The 9,371-nt window shown below is 43.4% G+C and overlaps 1 long non-coding RNA gene across 1 annotated transcript; it reads right to left on the bottom strand.

Annotated features, from left to right (window-relative positions):
• Positions 1 to 4,384: 4,384 nt before the first annotated feature.
• LOC125534313 lies at positions 4,385 to 4,759 on the bottom strand. The gene is made up of 3 exons (XR_007294449.1): positions 4,685 to 4,759; positions 4,533 to 4,601; positions 4,385 to 4,456 (listed from the first exon to the last, which is right to left on the bottom strand). It is a non-coding gene; the product is annotated as an uncharacterized LOC125534313 (long non-coding RNA).
• Positions 4,760 to 9,371: the final 4,612 nt, after the last annotated feature.

Here is a 9,371-nt window from a genome sequence, read left to right as displayed (position 1 = left end):
TCTGTATCATTGCTACTAACATCTTTCAACATAGTTTTCTCTAGGAACATATCATAAATAAAACAGGGGAGCTATACGCGAGCTATTGATCTACAACATAGATATGCAAAAACTACCAGGACTAAGTTCTTGATAAATTAAAGTTTAGTTAATCATATTACTTAAGAACTCCCACTTAGATAGACATCCCTCTAATCATCTAAGTGATCACGTGATCCATATCAACTAAACCATGTCCGATCATCACATGAGATGGAGTAGCTTTCAATGGTGAACATCACCATGTTGATCATATCTATTATATGATTCACGCTCGACCTTTCGGTCTTAGTGTTCCGAGGCCATATCTGCATAAGCTAGGTGATGACCCACAAGTATAGGGGATCTATCGTAGTCCTTTCGATAAGTATGAGTGTCGAACCCAACGAGGAGCAGAAGGAAATGATAAGCGGTTTTCAGCAAGGTATTCTCTGCAAGCACTGAAATGATCGGTAACAGATAGTTTTGTGATAAGGTAATTGGTAACAAGTAACAAGTAATAAAAGTAAATAAGGTGCAGCAAGATGGCCCAATCCTTTTTGTAGCAAAGGACAAGCCTGTACAAACTCTTATATGATGTAAAGCGCTCCCGAGGACACATGGGAATTATCGTCAAGCTAGTTTTCATCACGATCATATGATTCGCGTTCGGTACTTTGATAGTCTAATATGTGGGTGGACCGGTGCTTGGGTACTATCCTTACTTGGACAAGCATCCCACTTATGATTAACCCATATTGCAAGCATCCACAACTACAACAGAAGTATTAAGGTAAACCTAACCATAGCGTGAAACATATGGGTCAAATCAGCCCCTTACGAAGCAACGCATAAACTAGGGTTTAAGCTTCTGTCACTCTAGCAACCCATCATCAACTTATTACTTCCCAATGCCTCCCTCTAGGCCCAAACAATGGTGAAGGGTCATGTAGTCGACGTTCACATGACACCACTAGAGGGATGACAACATACATCTCATCAAAATATCGAACGAATACCAAATTCACATGACTACTAATAGCAAGACTTCTCCCATTTCCTCTGGAACAAACGTAACTACTCATAAAGCATATTCATGTTCATAATCAGAGGGGTATTAATATACATAATGGATCTGAACATATGATCTTCCACCAAGTAAACCAACTAGCATCAACTACAAGCAGTAATCAACACTACTAGCAACCCACAGGTACCAATCTGAGGTTTGGATACAAAGATTGGATACCAGATATGAACTAGGGTTTGAGATGAGATGGTGCTGGTGAAGATGTTGATGGAGATTGCCCCCCCCTCCCGATGAGAGGATCGTTGGTGATGACGATGGTGATGATTTCCCCCTCCCGGAGGGAAGTTTCCCTGACAGAACAGCTCCGCCAGAGCCCTAGATTGGTTCTGCCAAGGTTTCGCCTCGTGGCGGCGGAGTTTCTCCCGAAAGCTTGCTTCTGATTTTTTTGCTCGACGAAAGACTCCATATAGCAGAAGATGGGCATCAGAGGGCCACCAGGGGGCCCACGAGGCAGGGGGCGCGCCCAGGAGGGTAGGGCGCGCCCCAACCCTCATGGCCAGGGTGTGGCCCCCCTCTAGAACTTCTTGCGCTCAGTATTTTTTATATAATCTAGAAATAGCTTCCGTGAAGTTTCAGTACTTTTGGAGCTGTGCATAACAGGTCTCTAATATTTGCTCCTTTTCCAGCCTAGAATCCCAGCTATCGGCATTCTCCCTCTTCATGTAAACCTTGTAAAATAAGAGAGAATAGGCATAAGTATTGTGACATAATGTGTAATAACAGCCCATAATGCAATGAATATTGATATAAAAGCATGATGCAAAATGGACGTATCAACTCCCGCAGGCTTAGACCTCGCTTGTCCTCAAGCGAAAGCCGAAATCAAAAAATATGTCCACCTGTTTAGAGATAGAGGTGTCGATAAAAATAAAATACGGACATGAGGGCATCATGATCATTCTTAGAACAGCAATATATATATAGGACATCACTATTCTAATCCTGGGATTAGAATAGTTATTTGGATCCCAGCAGCCCCTATATAGGGCCCGACAGGGCCCTCCCGAACTTCTGAACTGCTGCCGGCCCGACAGGATCCACTGGATCCCGAGGCTCCCCGACAGGATCCACCTAATCCCGATCCGAGCCGCCCCAGCCCCCCTCCTCCCCTCGATCCCCCGACCTCCCCCCGTGGTCGTCGTCGATCTTCGCCGGATCCGCCGCCTCCCCCCCGTCTCCAGCTCCTGGCCGGCCGGATCCGCCGCCTCCCCCCATCTCTAGCTCCTGGCCGGCCGGATCCGGCCCCTCCCCTCCTTCCCAAGATCCTGGCCGACCACCGGCGCGGGCGAGCGAGCGACGGCGGACGCCGGCGCGAGGGAGCCCGCGTCGCTTGGATGCGGCGAAGCCGCCATGGACTTCCGGAAGCCGCATCCTCCTTCCATATTCACCGCTCGACGCATTGGCAGAGAAGATGACGGCCCCGACGCAAGCTATGGAAAACGACGCGGCCAACGGGGCAACTCCGCGGTGAAGGCGGCATCGGAGGTGCCTTCAAATCCAGCAGCGGTACATGAACTTCCTCCCACTTGTCGCCTTCTTCTTCAATCGTCCCTTGCCTGACCTTCTTGCTTTGTGCAGATGAACTTCGCGCCCTATGCAAGTCATGGATTGCCATGCGGTTCCTCTCCTAGCTCTCCAACAAATTGCTCACAAGGTGGCCTATCAGCTGCTGGAAAAATGTTGGCCGAACTTCTAGCCAGGGTATGGTTGAACTTCTTCCCTCTGCTTGTTATTTTCTTACTACCATGAGAAGTTCAGGTGGTGTGTAGCATCAGTCCATGAGAAGTTCAGGCTGCAAAAAATAGTAGTAAATCTGCCTGAACTTCACATCCATGAGAAGTTCAGGTACATCTGTGAGCATCAGTCCATGAGAAGTTCAGGCTGCCAAAAATAGTAGTAAATCTGCCTGAACTTCACATCCATGAGAAGTTTAGGTACATCTGTGAGCATCAGTCCATGAGAAGTTTAGGCTGCCAAAAATAGTAGTAAATCTGCCTGAACTTCACATCCATGAGAAGTTCGGGTACATCTGTGAGCATCAGTCCATGAGAAGTTCAGGCTGCCAAAAATAGTAGTAAATCTGCCTGAACTTCACATCCATGAGAAGTTCAGGTACGTCTGTGAGCATCAGTCCATGAGAAGTTTAGGCTGCCAAAAATAGTAGTAAATCTGCCTGAACTTCACATCCATGAGAAGTTCGGGTACATCTGTGAGCATCAGTCCATGAGAAGTTCAGGCTGCCAAAAATAGTAGTAAATCTGCCTGAACTTCACATCCATGAGAAGTTCAGGTACGTCTCTGAGCATCAGTCCATGAGAAGTTTAGGCTGCCAAAAATAGTAGTAAATCTGCCTGAACTTCACATCCATGAGAAGTTTAGGTACATCTGTGAGCATCAGTCCATGATAAGTTCAGGCTGCCAAAAATAGTAGTAAATCTGCCTGAACTTCACATCCATGAGAAGTTCAGGTACATCTCTAAGCATCAGTCCAGGCTACAAAAGCTTTTTTTAAATCTGCCTGCTGTAACATGTGAAGTTCATGTAGTCTGTGAGCATCAGTCCAGGCTGCAAATAGTAGAAAATCTTCCTGCTTACAGCCATGCGAAGTTCAGGTAATTTATGAGCATCAGTCCAGGCTACAAATAGCTTTATATATGAGAAGTTCAGGCTATGAATAATGCTAAGTTTAGTTAGAAAGGTATAGGCAGATGTAACTTGTGTGCTAATAAACATTTTTTTTCTTTTTTGACAGGAAGACGAGAGACGCATGAAGAAGCTCAGAAGTTCCCAGCAGCAAGTACTCAATCCCAAGCCCGTACGCGTTGCATCGACCCCCTCCCCCCTGCTCGGCCTCGCGCTACCGCATTTGTCAATAGGCCCATTTAAATCCTAAAATAACAAACATAATTATAATTAAAGAAGTTCAAATAGAAAAGATATAGAAGTTCGGGACAGTTATTCAATGAAGATCTTGAGCATTTTAAAAACAGACCCCGACCTCGATGCTTTGAATGGTAAAGAGCCTCTGCAAAGCATTATCTAGAAAAATTGAGCAACTCTCCCTTCTAATGCGGAAATAAAGGTGAACAGAGGCCTATCAGAACAGAGAACTAACTTGGGTCATAAACGAACTGCTTTTGTCCATTGCCATTCCAAGAAGAAACAGCCATTATCGTCCTTCAATACCACAACAACAACAATTACAGTAACGTAATTAAACATACTTGATATTTATTCATTGTCTTGACATGTATAATCAGAGTACAGTTGTGACATACTTGTCAGTATCAAGTAATTTCGCTGCAGCCTCGAAGTAGTCAAAGAAATCTGGGGCGATCTCCATGTCATCTGTTAACCAATTAACCATGGAAATGAGATGGCATGCGGAAACATCTAAGAACAAGAACCATCAAGGAGATCAGACCTTCCAGAATGATTACTCGACGGAAATCATGCTTAATGAATAGCTCATCCAAGGCCCATTTATAGTGGTCTAAGTTAAGAAACATTGTTAGGACAAGAACCGATCATATCATCAACTCTAAAGAAAACACTCATCAATTCAGGACCACATACTAGCTATCTTGTAATATGCAACTTTTTCTCCTGGTCTTTCAGTGCGCACAGGCTCAAGATCCACATGCTGCAACACATCAAAGGCAAAAAGAACACTGAGTTCTAGCTAAACAAAAACAAATATACACTGAGTAATAGATTTTGTCAAAACCTCAAATTAACATTTTAAAAACGTTTAGCATACAGAAGTTCAGGATAGTTATTCACTGAAGATCGAACAACTACTATAAGTACGAAAACATACTAGAAAAAATAAGAAATATACGCATATCTGTAGGCCAATTACATGGTTGCTCATGGGACTATCAAAAAAAATCCAAAGCAATGCAAAAGAATGAAAATAACATAAAAAAGAAAGAAACACATAGGGCTTGCTCCATTACCTTGCAAAGAAGGAAAAACAAAAGTTCAAGTATGAACAGTACAGAAGTCCAGCTTGTACAACGACCCTTAGATGATCTAGAAAAAGTGCATGCATACTTGGACTAATACCATGATTGACCATGAGACAAACTCTAAAAATAACATCTCAAGAACTAAAATTATAAAAAAATGAAAAAAATAAAATATATAGCACCATGCACCTTTGCCTTGCAAAATATGGGATGCAATGTGGAAAACCAGAAGTTCAACCATTAATTAGAAAGAAGTCCAGCATCTACTGAAGATAGTGGATCATCAAAAATAACAAACCATTGACTGAAGTCAAGCATCTACTTATAGCACAGAAGTTCAGGTGCGAATGTTCTAGCAGTCTAGCTTGTACAACAGAACGAAAATTGATTGAAGCAACAACCCCGATTAAATTTGGTTCCCAGATTTAATCGTTTGGGTCAATTCCTACACATCAAAAGCCATTTCGAACGTCGTCATACTCCAGATAAAACATCCAAAAAAGATCCGCCATCAATCAGTGCGCTCGAACAACAAACCGCGACGGGAGGCAGAAAGTGCAATCCGCAATTTCGGAATGAATGAGCCAGCCAAATCGAATTAACAAAACGGGGAGGATTCAACCGCCATTTCAAACGTCATCATGCTCCGGATAAATAAGAAAATGATCCCCATCATACTGTCCCTCGAACAAAAAACCACGGCAGGAGGCAGAAGATCCAATCGCCGGATTTCGATTTGTATGAGCTCGCATTTTCAAATTAACAACATGGGCAAAATTTTGTCTCACTAATGCACACAAATACACACCCAATTTGAATAGAAAACCTACAAATCTACAACAGCGGCCGAAACCAATCCCGCAGACGAAGAACAGAGGTGGCGGAACACCAAATCGAATTCGTTCAAAAATAACAACAAATCATGAAGTAAGTGTAATGGGTATCTAGCTCGTTGGTGGATTTTCTCTCGGCCGAATCTAGCTCATGTTGGTGAATGGGTATCCAGCTCCGACTCCGACAGCCACTCCGAGAGAAGTTATCACTCCGACTCCGAAGATACTCAAGATGAAGGTTTTGCCGGTCTAGCACTTGTTTCAACCAACTCCTACGACATATTTGACTCACCAAATGAAGGAATTGGAAGATGCTTCATGGCCAAAGGTCCTAAGGTAACACACCCCGAGTATGTTGATCTCAATAGTGATGAAGATGACTTGTTAGGTGATGATTTGCTTGTTGACAACTCTAGTGATGAATACTATGATGAAACGTCAATTAATCATGCTAATCAAGATAAAACGAATGACAATGATAAGGAGAAGATTGAGGCTCTAACTAAAGAACTAAACACTCTTAAGTTAGCTCATGAAACTATCTTCGAAGATCATCAAGAACTTTTAAGAGCTCATGAGAAATTACGCTTTGAAAAGCTCAATCTTGAGCAAGAGCATGAGTTCTTAAAAGCAATCAATGATGATCTCCGCAAGAAAAGTTCTTCTTACATTGCCAAGCGTTTACTCTTATCCACTTACATGCCTCAAGTCAAGTCTAGTAACAAGAACAAGAAAGATTCTTCCTCTAGCAGTAACAATGATCATGCTAAATCCAATATTGTTGCTTCTAGTAGTTCTCTTGATTCCACTAATGATTCTTTTATCCAAGTTACACTTGAGCAAGAAAATAGCTTATTGAAGGGAATTATAGAGAAAGGAGTGTACAAAAGCCTTGCCGGGAGTAAGCAATTCGAGGAAATTGTGCGCAAGCAAGGAATGCACCGGAAGAATCAAGGTGTTGGTTTTGAACGAAAGTTCAATGCCAATGGAGTTGAGTGGGAAGAAGATCAATACCCCAAGACAAAGTTTGTTCCTCAACAAGAGAAGTATGATACTTCTTTCAAGGGGACACAAGCTCAAGATGATCTTCCACCACAAGACTGCAAGCAAAAAGGCAAGGACAAGCTTCAAGAGGAAATTGATGCATTTGATGAAGCTCCTAAGACCTTAGTCAAGTGGATTCCCAAGACTACTTCAAGTTCCACTTCATCAAGTACGACTACAACTCCAAGGATTCCCATCAAGATGGTGTGGATCCAAAAGAAGAAGAACTAGAGAGTTCTTGAGGGTGACTCCGCCAACATACTTCACTCTTATCATTTTGGCAAGAACAAGTGCAATCAACTTCCACATCTTGCACTAGTTCAAGGAGTCACAAACCCTCTTGTTGGTAAGACAAGGGACAAGGTAACCTAAAAGTTTTCATGGACATCATCTTGTGTGTGCATCACTCTATGTCTATGGATATCCTTGTTTGTTCCTTGTGGGACTAACCCATGTAGGTATTGAAAGTGCAATTCACTCAAATGGATAGCTCCATGTGATCTACATCAACATTGAGCATCCACATCTTCAACATCTACATGAAGTCATCATTGACAAAACCCGAGGTTAGTTCATCCCTCTAAGGGGGGATATCACATCTAGGGGGAGCTTTACTCTAAGACTTGAGCTAAAGCAACTCTAAAGATGTGAACACAACAATGCTTTATGTAAAAGTGGTAACCCCACTTGAGCTTAAACGATGAGTATGACCTATGATCAAGTGTTCTCACTTGACTCCTAATTCAATATACTCATATATAGATGACCTTGTCATCGCAAATTGCTTGGTAGATGCTAGAATTGGTTGTGCATGCCTTGTCACATATTTCATTTGCCATCTTATTGTGTGAGCATGCTGGTTGCATATTACTCATTCGAGGACATCCACTTGTTGTTTTGATTGTTCGGTTTTATTTCCTTTTGCCAAGTGGATGGACAAGAATGCCTAAGAACCTCCTCTAGCTATCTATGCTTTTCTCGTCTCAAACTCTATTCATGCAACATCACAAAATTTGATCAAGTCAGATTCGAACCACTCTGTGTGAGGAGCGCTCGGAGTCCCCGATTCGTCATAGACTTAAACTTCCAAAACCTCTTTGTGATTCTCGGTCTGACCGATACCCTACTTTTGGTCCTACCGAGATCATTAAGTTGATCTATGTGTTCGATCTCGGTGCAACCGATTTGAACCATTCGGTCACACCGAGTTGCAATAACTGTATACAGTTTTGCATCGCGGTGCCACCGAGTTGTTCCACTCGGTCACACCGACAGGGTCGGGCTATATATAGTCACGGGCAAAAATTTGGAAATTTCTCTGAACCCCTTCGCCCGCGCGATAGCCTGCTCTGCCAACGTGGTCTCCGGATCGTCTCCTCGCCGCCAGCCGCCTCCAGTCGCTGGTCTCCGTCGCCGTCAACGGAAATTCAACCCCGCCGTTGCCGCCGTAGCGAGTCTCCGCCGAACTAGGGTATGGACTCGATCTTTGTGCTATTCCCCAATCCGATTCTTAGCACATTGTGATCCTCATGATTCTTTCCATGTTTGTTAAACTTCTATCCAGTCAATGAACTCGTAGATTAGGTTTAACTCGAAAATTCTAGGTTTAGGTTTCCGCCGAAACCATCTCGGACCCACCGAGTTGAAAAACTCGGTCCCACTGATTTGGCTTATGCCATTGCACAAGTGAGACTCGGTCTGACCGAGAATTACTTATCGGTGTGACCGATTTTGGAACTTTGTGAAACCCTAGCAGTCTCGGTGCCACCGAACTGTGACTCGGTCCAACCGAGTTCACTAGTTTAGGTTCCAAAACTGCTTCGGTATCACCGAGTTTGAAAATCGATAGATCCGAGATGATTTCAGTGGGAAACTAAAACTAAGTTTTTGAGTCATTCTTTTGCAAAAATCTCTGCATTTTGTGATGCTCATCTATTCTACCTCATCTATAAACTATTCACAGGGTCAGCAGTCAGCTTGTTCATCATGTCAGACCAAAGTGATAGCCAGAACATGTCAGAAGAGCAAGTGCAGATGAGTGAGGGCACTAGTCCCTCAAGTTCCTCAGATGATGGCAGCAGAAGTACTCCTAGCAATCTGCCAAAAGATGCCACAAGACAAAGGAAGAAGAGAACCTCAGAATCAGAGGATGAATACTATGTGGCAGAAGAGGAAGCAACTTCAAAGAGAGTAGTGCTTGAGAAGGAACATGGCTCAGCTCAAGGCACAAAGCCAGGGATGAAAGTCAAAAGGCCAGCAGGCAGGCAGCCTATGTCAAAGGCCAGAGCTTCAACTGAGAAACCCACTCCCTAGAGCCAGTTGCTGCTGAGGGAAAGAAGAGGAAGGAAAGGGTCAAGAAGACCGTAGCCAAAGTGCTTGGAAAGGCTTCCATCATGGAAGAAGAGGAAGAAGAAG

This window comes from Triticum urartu, chromosome 1, assembly GCF_003073215.2.
Source record: "Triticum urartu cultivar G1812 chromosome 1, Tu2.1, whole genome shotgun sequence".
In the NCBI taxonomy this organism is placed as follows: domain Eukaryota; kingdom Viridiplantae; phylum Streptophyta; class Magnoliopsida; order Poales; family Poaceae; genus Triticum; species Triticum urartu.
The sequence above is the reverse complement of the archived record's forward strand: the minus strand, read 5'-3'. Positions and strand labels throughout refer to the sequence as shown.